Raw genomic sequence first — 11950 nt, 5'->3', positions numbered from 1 at the left:
TCAGGGTTATGCTTTTGATACCTAATCATGACCCCTACTGGATAGTGTGGACATTGGGTAAAGATAGGATTGGGGGTCAGCAGTGATGCTTCTATCGTTGAATAGCTCACTGATACTCACCATTAAGACCTCCATGCTAAGAATGGTCAGATGCATGAGGTACCAGACGACACTAGTAGGATAAATATTGGCCAGGACACAGGGGAGGGCTCCCTTATTCTTCTTCAAAATAATGTCATGGCAACTTTTATGTCCACCTGAGAGGCTAGAGGGCAGCTGGTCCCTGTGGAATTGTCTCCTCAGCAGTAGTCCAAACCTTCAGGAGAAGAAGGGAAAAAAATTGGCCCAAAAAAAGACCGACTGTGAACCGGAGTCTCGACTGATATTCATACATGGGCTTCTCCCAGGACTGCATATATGTCAGTCAGGGCCAGATATCCTTGGCATCTCCTCATCGATGAACAAAAGACCATTGCATTAATGGTATCTGTGAAGTAGTCTTTAACTTAGAACATCCCGTCCTTTAGAAGTAGGTTCCGGCACGCACGATGTACAAATTCCAATCTGAAATAGAGACACAAATCAAAGCCCAAGCTACCCAAAACTCCCCAGTTTAGATAACTGATGTACCTTTCAGCTGAGTTTGGGCCAGAGGAAGATCCGGTGTTGTTTTCTCACCCATGGTCCTCTTCACTTTATGGCTCGCAGAAGGAGACTTCTGCAGTCCTCCAGCCTGCTTCTGAAGGTGCACAGTACCCAAGGAATGCTTTTGTTTCATGTGTCCAAACCAATCCCAGCAAAGTGAATCACTGTCTATACTCGTAGCTCCAATGGAGAGAAATAAATGCCAATTGTTTCATTTATCCAGACCTAGATCTTCACTGATCCTGGAGCGAGCACGCTGCCATAGTGTTAAACTAAACACTGCAGATTACGTTCTGAGCTTCCTTCTCTTCCTTCACCTACTGATTCCCCGTAAAAGCACATTGTTGTGACTTTCTCCGCTAGGCTGCTCTCTTTAGCTCAGAAGAGTAAGAGACCAGCTCTCATAGTGTGCTGTACAACTTTTCCTGTATTCTTAAATATTCTTGTACATTTTCTGTGTACATAAGTGTGAAATCACTCATTTTCAGTTTTAGTGCAAACTTCAAGCTGTCTAAAGTATATTTTTCAAGAAGTTACGCAATATTGTCTAAAGGTTGATATGTGGTTTGAATCATTTTGTTCATTTTATATGCCCAGCTTAGGGGAAATTCATACCAGAAGTCGCAATGTTGGGTCTCCTAGCTGAAGACTCAACAAAGTATGAAAACCTCATAATGCTGGGATGATTACTTTACCATACAAAAAAAAATGATTGTTTTGTAAAGCTGACGTTTTCTGTTTTTTCTCTAAGGATAAGGGAACCACAATGAGAGCTCAATTTTCCTCTGTCCTTTTGAACATTGGTGATGGGAAAATATTACGTTCAGCACCTTTTAAAGTAAAATGAGTGCAGGCGTTGGTAATATATAGCCCATGCCGGGAGAACTGCTTTGAAAGGTGGTACTATCATCCTCCAGGTGGACTAAGCCTTGTTAAATCTGTATGGATGTATGATCCACTAGGAACATAAGAACAGGAATAGGCCATTCAGCCCCTCTAGCCTGTTCCACCATTCAATTAGATCATGGCTGATTTTTAGCTTAACTCCATTTACCCGCCTTGGTTCTGTAACCCTTACTAACCTTGCCTAACAAAAATCTATCAATTTCAGTTTTGAAATTTTCAATTGACTCCCAGCCTCAACACCGATAATCTGCATCCCAGAGTACTAAAAGAGATAGCCATGGAAATAGTGGATGCATTGATTGTCATCTTCCAAAATTCGATAGATTATGGAACTACAGTTCCTGCAGATTGGAGGGTGGCAAATGCAACCCACTATTTAAAAAGGGAGGGAGAGAGAAAACAGGGAACTACAGACTGGTTAGCCTAACATCAGTAGTAGGGAAAATGCTAGAGTCTATTATAAAGGATGTGATAACAGGACACTTAGAAAATATCAATGGGATTAGACAAAGTCAACATGGATTTATGACAGGGAAATTGTCTTTGACAAACCTGCTGGAGTTTTTTGAGGATGTAACTGGTAGAATGGATAAGGGAGAACCAGTGGATGTGGTGTATTTGGATTTTCAGAAGGCCTTTGATAAAGTCCCACATAAGAGGTTAGTGTGCAAAATTAAAGCACATGGGATTGGGGGTAATATACGAGCATGGATTGAAAATTGGTTAACAGTATGGAAACCGAGAGCAGGAATAAATGAGTTTTTTGGGGTGGCAGGCGGTGACTAGTGGGGTACCGCAGGGATCAGTGCTCGAGCCCCAGCTATTCACAATATATATCAATGATTTGGATGAGGGAACCAAATGTAATATCTCCAAGTTTGCTGACAACACAAAACTAGGTGGGATCGTGAGTTGTGAGGAGGATGCAAAGAGGCTTCGGGGCGATTTAGACAAGTTGAGTGAAGTTATCCACTTCAGAAGGAAAAACAGAAAGGCAGAGTATTATTTCAATGGTGATAGACTGGGAAATGTTGATGTACAAAGGGACCTGGGTGTCCTTGTACACCAGTCACTGAAAGCAAACATGCAGGTGCAGCAAGCAGTTAGGATGGCAAATGATATGTTGGCCTTCATTGCAAGAGGATTTGAGTACAGGAGCAAGGATGTCTTACTGCAGTTATACCGGGCCTTGGTGAGACCACACCTGGAGCATTGTGTGCAGTTTTGGTCTCCTTACTTAAGAAAGGATATACTTGCCATAGAGGGAGTGCAGCGAAGGTTCACCAGACTGATTCCTGGAATGGCAGGACTGTCGTATGAGGAGAGATTGGGTCGACCAGGCCTATATTAACTAGAATTTAGAAGAATGAGAGGGGATCTCATTGAAACATATAAAATTCTGACAGGGCTAGACAGACTGGATGCAGGGAGAATGTTTCCCCTGGCTGGGGGGTCTGGAATGAGGGGTCGCAGTCTCCGGATACGGGGTAGGACATTTAGGACTGAGGTGAGGAGAAATTTTTTCACTCAGAGGGTGGTGAACTTGTGGAATTCTCTACCACAGAAGGCAGTGGAGGTCAAGTCACTGAATATATTTAAGAAGGAGCTAGATAGATTTCTAGACACAAAAGGCATCAAGGGGTATGGGGAGAGTGCATAAATATGGTATTGAGATAGAGGATCAGCCATGATCATTTTGAATGGTGGAGCAGGCTCGAAGGGCTGAATGGCCTAGTCCTGCTCCTATTTTCCATATTTCTATGTTTCTAACACCTTTTTGGGGGAGAGAGTTCCAGATTTTCATTACCCTTTGTGTGAAGAAGTGCTTCCTGACATCACCCCTGAACGACTTAGCTCTAATTTTAAGGATATGCCTCCTTGTTCTGGACTCCTCCATCAGAGGAAATAGTTTCTCTCTATCGACCTTATCAACTCCTTTAATCGTCTCAGCTACTTCAATTAGATCATCTCAATCTTCTATGCCCAAGGGAATACAAACCTAGTCTATGCAACCTGTCTTCATAATTTAACCCATTAACCCTGTCCTTATAAGTTTAAACCCTGTAGCCCTGGCATCATTCTGGTGAATCTGCATTGCACCCCCTCCAAGGCCAATATATTTTTCCTGAGGTGCGGTGTCCAGATCTGAATGCAGTACTCTAAATGGTAGCATAGTGGTTATGTTACTGGGCTAGTAATCCAGAGGCCTGGACTAAAATCCAGAGCCATGAGTTCAAATCCCACCACGGCAGCTGGCGAATTTAAATTCAATTAATTAATTAATAATTCAATTAATTAAATAAAAATCTGGAATTAAAATACTAGTATCAGTAATGATGGCCATGAAACTACCGGATTGTCGTAAAAACCCATCTGGTTCACTAATGTCCTTTAGGGAAGGAAGCCTGCCGCCCTTTCCCGGTCTGGCCAATATGTGACTCCAGACCCACAGCAATGTGGTTGATTCTTAATTGCCCTCTGAAATGGCCTAGCAAGCCACTCAGTTGTAAAATCTCGCTACGAAAAGTCATAATAAGAATAAAACCGGACGGACCACCCGGCATCGGACCACGAGGCACCGGACACGACAACGGCAAAAAAACACCAAGCCCAGTCGACCCTGCAAGGTCCTCCTTACCAACATCTGGGGACTTGTGCCAAAATTGGGAGAGCTGTCCCACAGACTAGTCAAGCAACAGCCTGACATAGCCATACTCACAGAATCATATCTTTCAGCCAACGTCCCAGACTTTTCCATCACCATCCCTGGGAATGTCCTGTCCCACCAACAGGACAGACCCACCAGAGGTGGCGGTACAGTGATGTACAGTCAGGAGGGAGTGGCCCTGGGAGTCCTCAACATTGACTCTGGACCCCATGAAATCTCATGGCATCAGGTCAAACATGGGCAAGGAAACCTCCTGCTGATTACCACCTACCGTCCTCCCTCAGCTGATGAATCAGTCCTCCTCCATGTTGAACACCACTTGGAGGAAGCACTGAGGGTAGCAAGGGCACAAAATGTACTCTGGGTGGGGGACTTCAATGTCCATCACCAAGAGTGGCTCGGTAGCACCACTACTGACCGAGCTGGCCGAGTCCTGAAGGACATAGCTGCTAGACTGGGCCTGCGGCAGGTGGTGAGCGAACCAACACGAGGGAAAAACTTACTTGACCTCGTCCTCACCAATCTACCTGTCGCAAATGCATCTGTCCATGACAGTATTGGTAGGAGTGACCACCGCACAGTCCTCGTGGAGATGAAATCCCGTCTTCGCACTGAGGACACCATCCAACGTGTTGTGTGGCACTACCACCGTGCTAAATGGGATAGATTCAGAACAGATCTAGCAGCTCAAAACTGGGCATCCATGAGGCACTGTGGGCCATCAGCAGCAGCAGAATTGTATTCCAGCACAATCTGTAACCTCATGGCCCGGCATATTCCTCACTCTACCATTACCAACAAGCCAGGGGATCAACCCTGGTTCAATGAGGAGTGTAGAAGAGCATGCCAGGAGCAGCACCAGGCGTACCTAAAAATGAGGTGCCAACCTGGTGAAGCTACAACTCAGGACTACATGCATGCTAAACAGCGGAAGCAACATGCTATAGACAGAGCTAAGCAACTGCACAACCAACGGATCAGATCAAAGCTCTGCAGTCCTGCCACATCCAGTCGTGAATGGTGGTGGACAATTAAACAACTAACGGGAGGAGGAGGCTCTGCAAACATCCCCATTCTCAATGATGGCGGAGTCCAGCACGTGAGTGCAAAAGACAAGGCTGAAGCGTTTGCAACCATCTTCAGCCAGAAGTGCCGAGTGGATAATCCATCTCAGCATCCTCCCAATATCCCCACCATCACTGAAGCCAGTCTTCGGCCAATTCGATTCACTCCACGTGATATCAAGAAACGGCTGAGTGCACTGGATACAGCAAAGGCTATGGGCCCCGACAACATCCCAGCTGTAGTGCTGAAGACTTGTGCTCCAGAACTAGCTGCGCCTCTAGCCAAGCTGTTCCAGTACAGCTACAACACTGGCATCCACCCGACAATGTGGAAAATTGCCCAGGTATGTCCTGTCCACAAAAAGCAGGACAAATCCAATCCAGCCAATTACCGCCCCATCAGTCTACTCTCAATCATCAGCAAAGTGATGGAAGGTGTCGTCGACAGTGCTATCAAGCGGCACTTACTCACCAATAACCTGCTCACCGATGCTCAGTTTGGGTTCCGCCAGGACCACTCGGCTCCAGACCTCATTACAGCCTTGGTCCAAACATGGACAAAAGAGCTGAATTCCAGAGGTGAGGTGAGAGTGACTGCCCTTGACATCAAGGCAGCATTTGACCGAGTGTGGCACCAAGGAGCCCTAGTAAAATTGAAGACAATGGGAATCAGGGGGAAAACTCTCCAGTGGCTGGAGTCATACCAAGCACAAAGGAAGATGGTAGTGGTTGTTGGAGGCCAAGCATCTCAGCCCCAGGGCATTGCTGCAGGAGTTCCTCAGGGCAGTGTCCTAGGCCCAACCATCTTCAGCTGCTTCATCAATGACCTTCCCTCCATCATAAGGTCAGAAATGGGGATGTTCGCTGATGACTGCACAGTGTTCAGTTCCATTCGCAACCCCTCAGATAATGAAGCAGTCCGAGCCCGCATGCAGCAAGACCTGGACAACATCCAGGCTTGGGCTGATAAGTGGCAAGTAACATTCGCGCCAGATAAGTGCCAGGCAATGACCATCTCCAACAAGTGAGAGTCTAACCACCTCCCCTTGACATTCAACAGCATTACCATCGCCGAATCCCCCACCATCAACATCCTGGGGGTCACCATTGACCAGAAACTTAACTGGACCAGCCATATAAATACTATGGCTACGAGAGCAGGTCAGAGGCTGGGTATTCTGCGGCGAGTGACTCACCTCCTGACTCCCCAAAGCCTTTCCACCATCTACAAGGCACAAGTCAGGAGTGTGATGGAATACTCTCCACTTGCCTGGATGTGTGCAGCTCCAACAACACTCAAGAAGCTCGACACCATCCAAGATAAAGCAGCCCGCTTGATTGGCACCCCATCCACCACCCTAAACATTCACTCCCTTCACCACCGGCGCACTGTGGCTGCAGTGTGCACCATCCACAGGATGCACTGCAGCAACTCGCCAAGGCTTCTTCGACAGCACCTCCCAAACCCGCGACCTCTACCACCTAGAAGGACAAGGGCAGCAGGCGCATGGGAACAACACCACCTGCACGTTCCCCTCCAAGTCACACACCATCCCGACTTGGAAATATATCGCCGTTCCTTCATTGTCGCTGGGTCAAAATCCTGGAACTCCCTTCCTAACAGCACTGTGGGAGAACCGTCACCACACGGACTGCAGCGGTTCAAGAAGGCGGCTCACCACCACCTTCTCAAGGGCAATTAGGGATGGGCAATAAATGCCGGCCTTGCCAGCGACGCCCACATCCCGTGAACGAATAAAAAAAAAATAAAAAAAAAATGGGGACGAACCAGAGCTTTATATAACTGTAACATAATAGCAAGTTTTATCTGTGTATAACCCGTGTAGCATAATTGAAAACTTTGGACCTACTTTGTAAAAGTTCTTTTCTTAATTCAGTTGAATTGACTCAGCGAGATAGCATTTGGATGCTATTTCCAGCCGTTCATGGGGAATTCAAACAATCAATTGCCACCTCTTAAATGGGCTGGCAGAATCTGTATCAAAGCACTGGGAGGAACATTATTGTCTGCCTTATGACATTTTATCCCTACAGATTGTACATCCCAATGCAATTCACTCTCGCAATGTTCTGAACATTTCTGAGTATACCTTTAATCTGTTTAGCAAAGGAAATGGCTGCGTTCCCAATTTCGTAGGTTATGGTGCAGAGTAGGAACACAGTCTAATACTCTATGCTGCTTATTGTCAAATTCATTTCTTTTGAAATTCAGTTCAGGTTGTGGGTCCCAGGCCCCAAGCCAGCACTTGAGCAGATAATCTAGGCTGAAATTGCCATGCAGTACTGAAGGAGTCCTGCAGTATAAGAGGTGTCATCTTTTGGGTGCGATGTTAAACCGAGGCTTGTTTTGGTTGTTCAGCTTACAATGGCATTATTTGAGGAAGAGCAGGGCACTCTCCGTGTAGTCTGGCCAACATTTTTCCCTCAACCAATATCACCACAGAACATTTCATTCATCTCATTGCTGTTTGAGGGATCTGGGCTGTGTGCAAAATGGTTTCCGTGCTTGCCTGTATAGCAACAGTTACGACACTTCAAAGTAATTCATTGTATGCTTTGAAATGTTTGAGAGATGTGATGAGGTACTATATAAACTTTACAATGGCAACAATGTCCCTCTAAAAATCGAGACATAAAACTCATCCAAGGATGATAAATATAAATATAATAAATGAATAAACCCTGGTAACAGCAGCCTTTACCATTCCACCTCTGTGGGTAGTTTGTCTTGTTTTAAACCTTACAAGGACTTATATTTAGAAGAAAGAAGTTTGTATTTATAGATCACCTCATCACATTCTTTTAATTTAAAGACCAAATCCTTAAAAAAATTATTTTATTTTATTAATGCTGCGCACTGTTCCCTGACTAAAAGAGTGACCTCCCACCTCAACCCTTTGAGTATCTTTATGTTCGTGGGAGTACCCCATAGTGAGTCAGTATCTGAACATTTTTCCCCTTCCAGCCCTTGGAAGGTGGGCCAAGCCTCCAAGCGTAAAGCTGGATCCTCTGTGGCAAACTAGCCCACTGCTGAGCAACCCCATCTGTTTTTAGCTTACTGTTAACCACAGGTCACCCCCCGCCCCACCTTCCCTTAGAGAACGCCCCAGATTTGTATGATAAGAGACATAAGAAATATAAGAAATAGGAGCAGGAGTAGGCCATACGGCCCCTCAAGTCTACTCCACCATTCAATAAGATCATGGTTGACCTTCTACCTCAACTCCACTTTCCCGCCCAATCTCCATATCCCTTGATTCCCTTCGTGTCCAAAAAGCTTTCATAGAGTCATAGTCATAGAGTTATACAGCACGGATAGAGGCCCTTCGGCCCATCGTGTCCACGCCGGCCATCAAGCCCTGTCTAGTCTAATCCCATATTCCAGCATTTGGTCCGTAGCCTTGTATGCTATGGCATTTCAAGTGCTCATCCAAATGCTTCTTGAATGTTGTGAGGGTTCCTGCCTCCACAACCCTTTCAGGCAGTGAGTTCCAGACTCCAACCACCCTCTGGGTGAAAAAGTTATTTCTCAAATCCCCTCTAAACCTCCCGCCTTTTACCTTGAATCTATGCCCCCTTGTTATAGAACCCTCAACGAAGGGAAAAAGCTCCTTAGTATCCATCCTATCTGTGCCCCTCATAATTTTGTACACCTCAATCTCAGTCTTGAATATATTCAACGATTAACCATCTGCAGCTCTCAGGGGTGGAGGATTCCAAAGATTCACAACCTTCTAAGTGAAGAAATTTTTCCTCATCTTGGTCCGAAATGGCCAATCCCTTATCTTGAGACTATGATCCCTAGTTCTAGACTCTCCAGCCAGGGGAAACAGCCTCTCAACATCTACCCTATCAAACCCTCTAAGAATTTTATACATTTCAATGAGATCACCTCTCATTCTTCTGATGTTTCACTTAGTGTGGACAAGTATTAATGCGACTCATCATAGAGCAGATTTAAGTGACAGTCAGACCAGAGAGTCAGCCCTGTGAATTAGCATTTCTACGGCTGAAATATTACAACATAGATCCATGGCACATGTTTCATTTTCTGAAGAAGGACTAATGGGAAAAGGTCCTGTTATTACTGACCAGTAATTAAAATAAATGTATGTATGAGTCAGTTTATCTCTTGAAGCACAAGCAACAGTTGGGTTTACAAATTCCTCTATTCTGTTTGATTGTGTCATGAATAAATGGTTCAGGGGTCAGATAAAACAAAAAAAAACAAGGTTTTACAGTTGAGCTTAACCTAAAATGGCAGATTTCTCACCATCTTTGCCTTGCTTCCACTACTTTCAACCTTACCGCCAATGGAGGGAAGATCGTGAGATTGTATCTGTGACATTACTTCCATTTCATGCTGACATATTTCTGTAAATCAGAAAATATATAACTTCTGACTTTTTGGCTAAGTAAAGGCAAGTATTTGTGTCTCAGAAACAGAACACGTTGAGGCCTACCACGAGCGTACTGGGCAGAATTCCCAGCGTAGCCCAGAAACTCCCCCCAGCCATAGGCAGGAGATCCATCCACGCCCACCCTCCCCACAATGGAATTTCTCTTTAGGGTGCATATGGGGTAGAATCCAATGGAACCAGGATCTCCCCCATTGCCCATGTCCCCTGACTGGAGATCCACCTCATTAACACTTTGGCTGCAATTACAATTCTGGTACCTGTATAAATGCAAGTTCATTCATTTGTTTTCTTTAAATGTTTTAAAATATTTCTTCAGTCCTTCTTTTCTTCCTGGTTGCAAAGATCTTCCCGCAGAGCTATCATCTGGATCATCATTAGTGTCCTACTTTTCTGTTGGTTGAGGTTGGACCTCCTCCTTTACCTGCTCCATGTTAAGGCCTCTCTTAATGGCAATGCAGTGCAGCATGTAAAAACATAAGAACATAAGAAATAGGAGCAAGAGTAGGCCATACGGCCCCTCGAGCCTGCTCCGCCATTCAATAAGATCATGGCTGATCTTCTACCTCAACTCCACTTTCCTGCCCGATCCCCATATCCCTTGATAATAGAACATAACAAACAACAACGACCTTGGAGGACCTGGTGAGCTGTATTATAATATGCCTCCAGGTCGGTTATATAGGATCCAAAGTGCTGTCTCAAGATCCCTATTTTATGCCCAATAGTTATCATGGTGGCCTCATGGCCATTGTTATATCGGTGTTCACCAGGTATATGTAGCTGCCACAATAGTTTTATAAACCTGAGCTGAAGAGAGTAGCCTTGCTTTTCTAGCAGACATCCTTCCAGTTCAGTCCAGAAACACCCTCCCAGACATGGGTGGAAAATCTACCCATGCCCCTCCCCCCAATGGAGAGCGTGGCTGATGTTCATACAAAACTGCACCTATAATTTCTACGCTGATGTTCCAATATTTAAATAACCTTTTTTTATATATAAAAGATCAGACTGAAATGTTTAAATAACCTTAAAATTAGAGCTAGGCCTTTCAGGGATGATGTCAGGAAGCATTTCTTCACATGAAGGATAGTGGAAATCTGGAACTCTCTCCCCCAAAAAGCTGTTGAGGCTGGGGGTCAATTGAAAATCTCAAAACTGAATTGGTAGATTTTTGTGAGACAAGGGTATTATGGAATATGGAATATTATTGGGTATTATTGCAAGGAGAATGGAATGTAAAAGTAGAGATGTTTTACTACAGTTGTACAGGGCATTGGTGAGACCACATCTAGAATACTGTGTGCAGTTTTGGTCTCCTTATTTAAGAAAGGACATAATTGCTTTGGAGGCGGTTCAGAGAAGGTTCACTCGACTGATTCCTGGGATGAGAGCATTATCTTATGAGGAAAGGTTGGACAAATTGGACCTGTATACATTGAAGTTTAGAAGAATGAGAGGTGATCTTATTGAAACATATGAGATCCTGAGGGGATTTGAAAGGGTAGATGCTGAGAGGATGTTTCCCCTTGTGGGAGAGACTAGAACTAGGGGCCACAGTTTAAAAATAAGGGGTCTCCCATTTAAGACGGAGATGAGGAGAAATTTTTTCTCTCTGAGGGCCGTGAGTCTGTGGAACTCCCTTCCCCAGAGAGCCGTGGAGACAGGGTCATTGAATATTTGTTATCTATGAGTTAGATAGATTCCTGATTAACAGGGGAGTCAAAGGTTATAGTAGGTAGACGGGAAAGTAGGGTTGAGGTCATAATCAGATCAGCCATGATCTTATCAAATGGCAGAGCAGGCTCGAGGGGCCGAATGGCCTACTCCTGCTCTTAATTTGTATGTTCGTATGAACCAAGATGGGTAAATGGAGTTGAGGTATAGTGCAGCCATGATCTAATTGAATGGTGGAACAGACTTGAGAGGCTGAATGGTCTACTCCTATTCCTATGTTCCTATGTTTATAGAAAGGTGGCGTACATTCTTATGCATTAAATATAGTCTTGTAAAAAGGATACATTAACTTGAATTACTTTAAGGTTGATTACATTCGCAAACTCTTTTCCATGTGTCCACAACAAGTGCTGCAAATGGATGTGTCCAGTGGCATCCTCTGATTATCCGGTGTATGTGTTGTTTCCTCTCAGTTTCTTTTGCTAATATATTTTAATGAGATGGTATTTAATTTTTATGGGTGACTGAACAGTTTGAATTTGATGTGCTTC

Source organism: Heptranchias perlo, chromosome 4 (genome assembly GCF_035084215.1).
Source record: "Heptranchias perlo isolate sHepPer1 chromosome 4, sHepPer1.hap1, whole genome shotgun sequence".
Taxonomy (NCBI): domain Eukaryota; kingdom Metazoa; phylum Chordata; class Chondrichthyes; order Hexanchiformes; family Hexanchidae; genus Heptranchias; species Heptranchias perlo.
The sequence above is the reverse complement of the archived record's forward strand: the minus strand, read 5'-3'. Positions refer to the sequence as shown.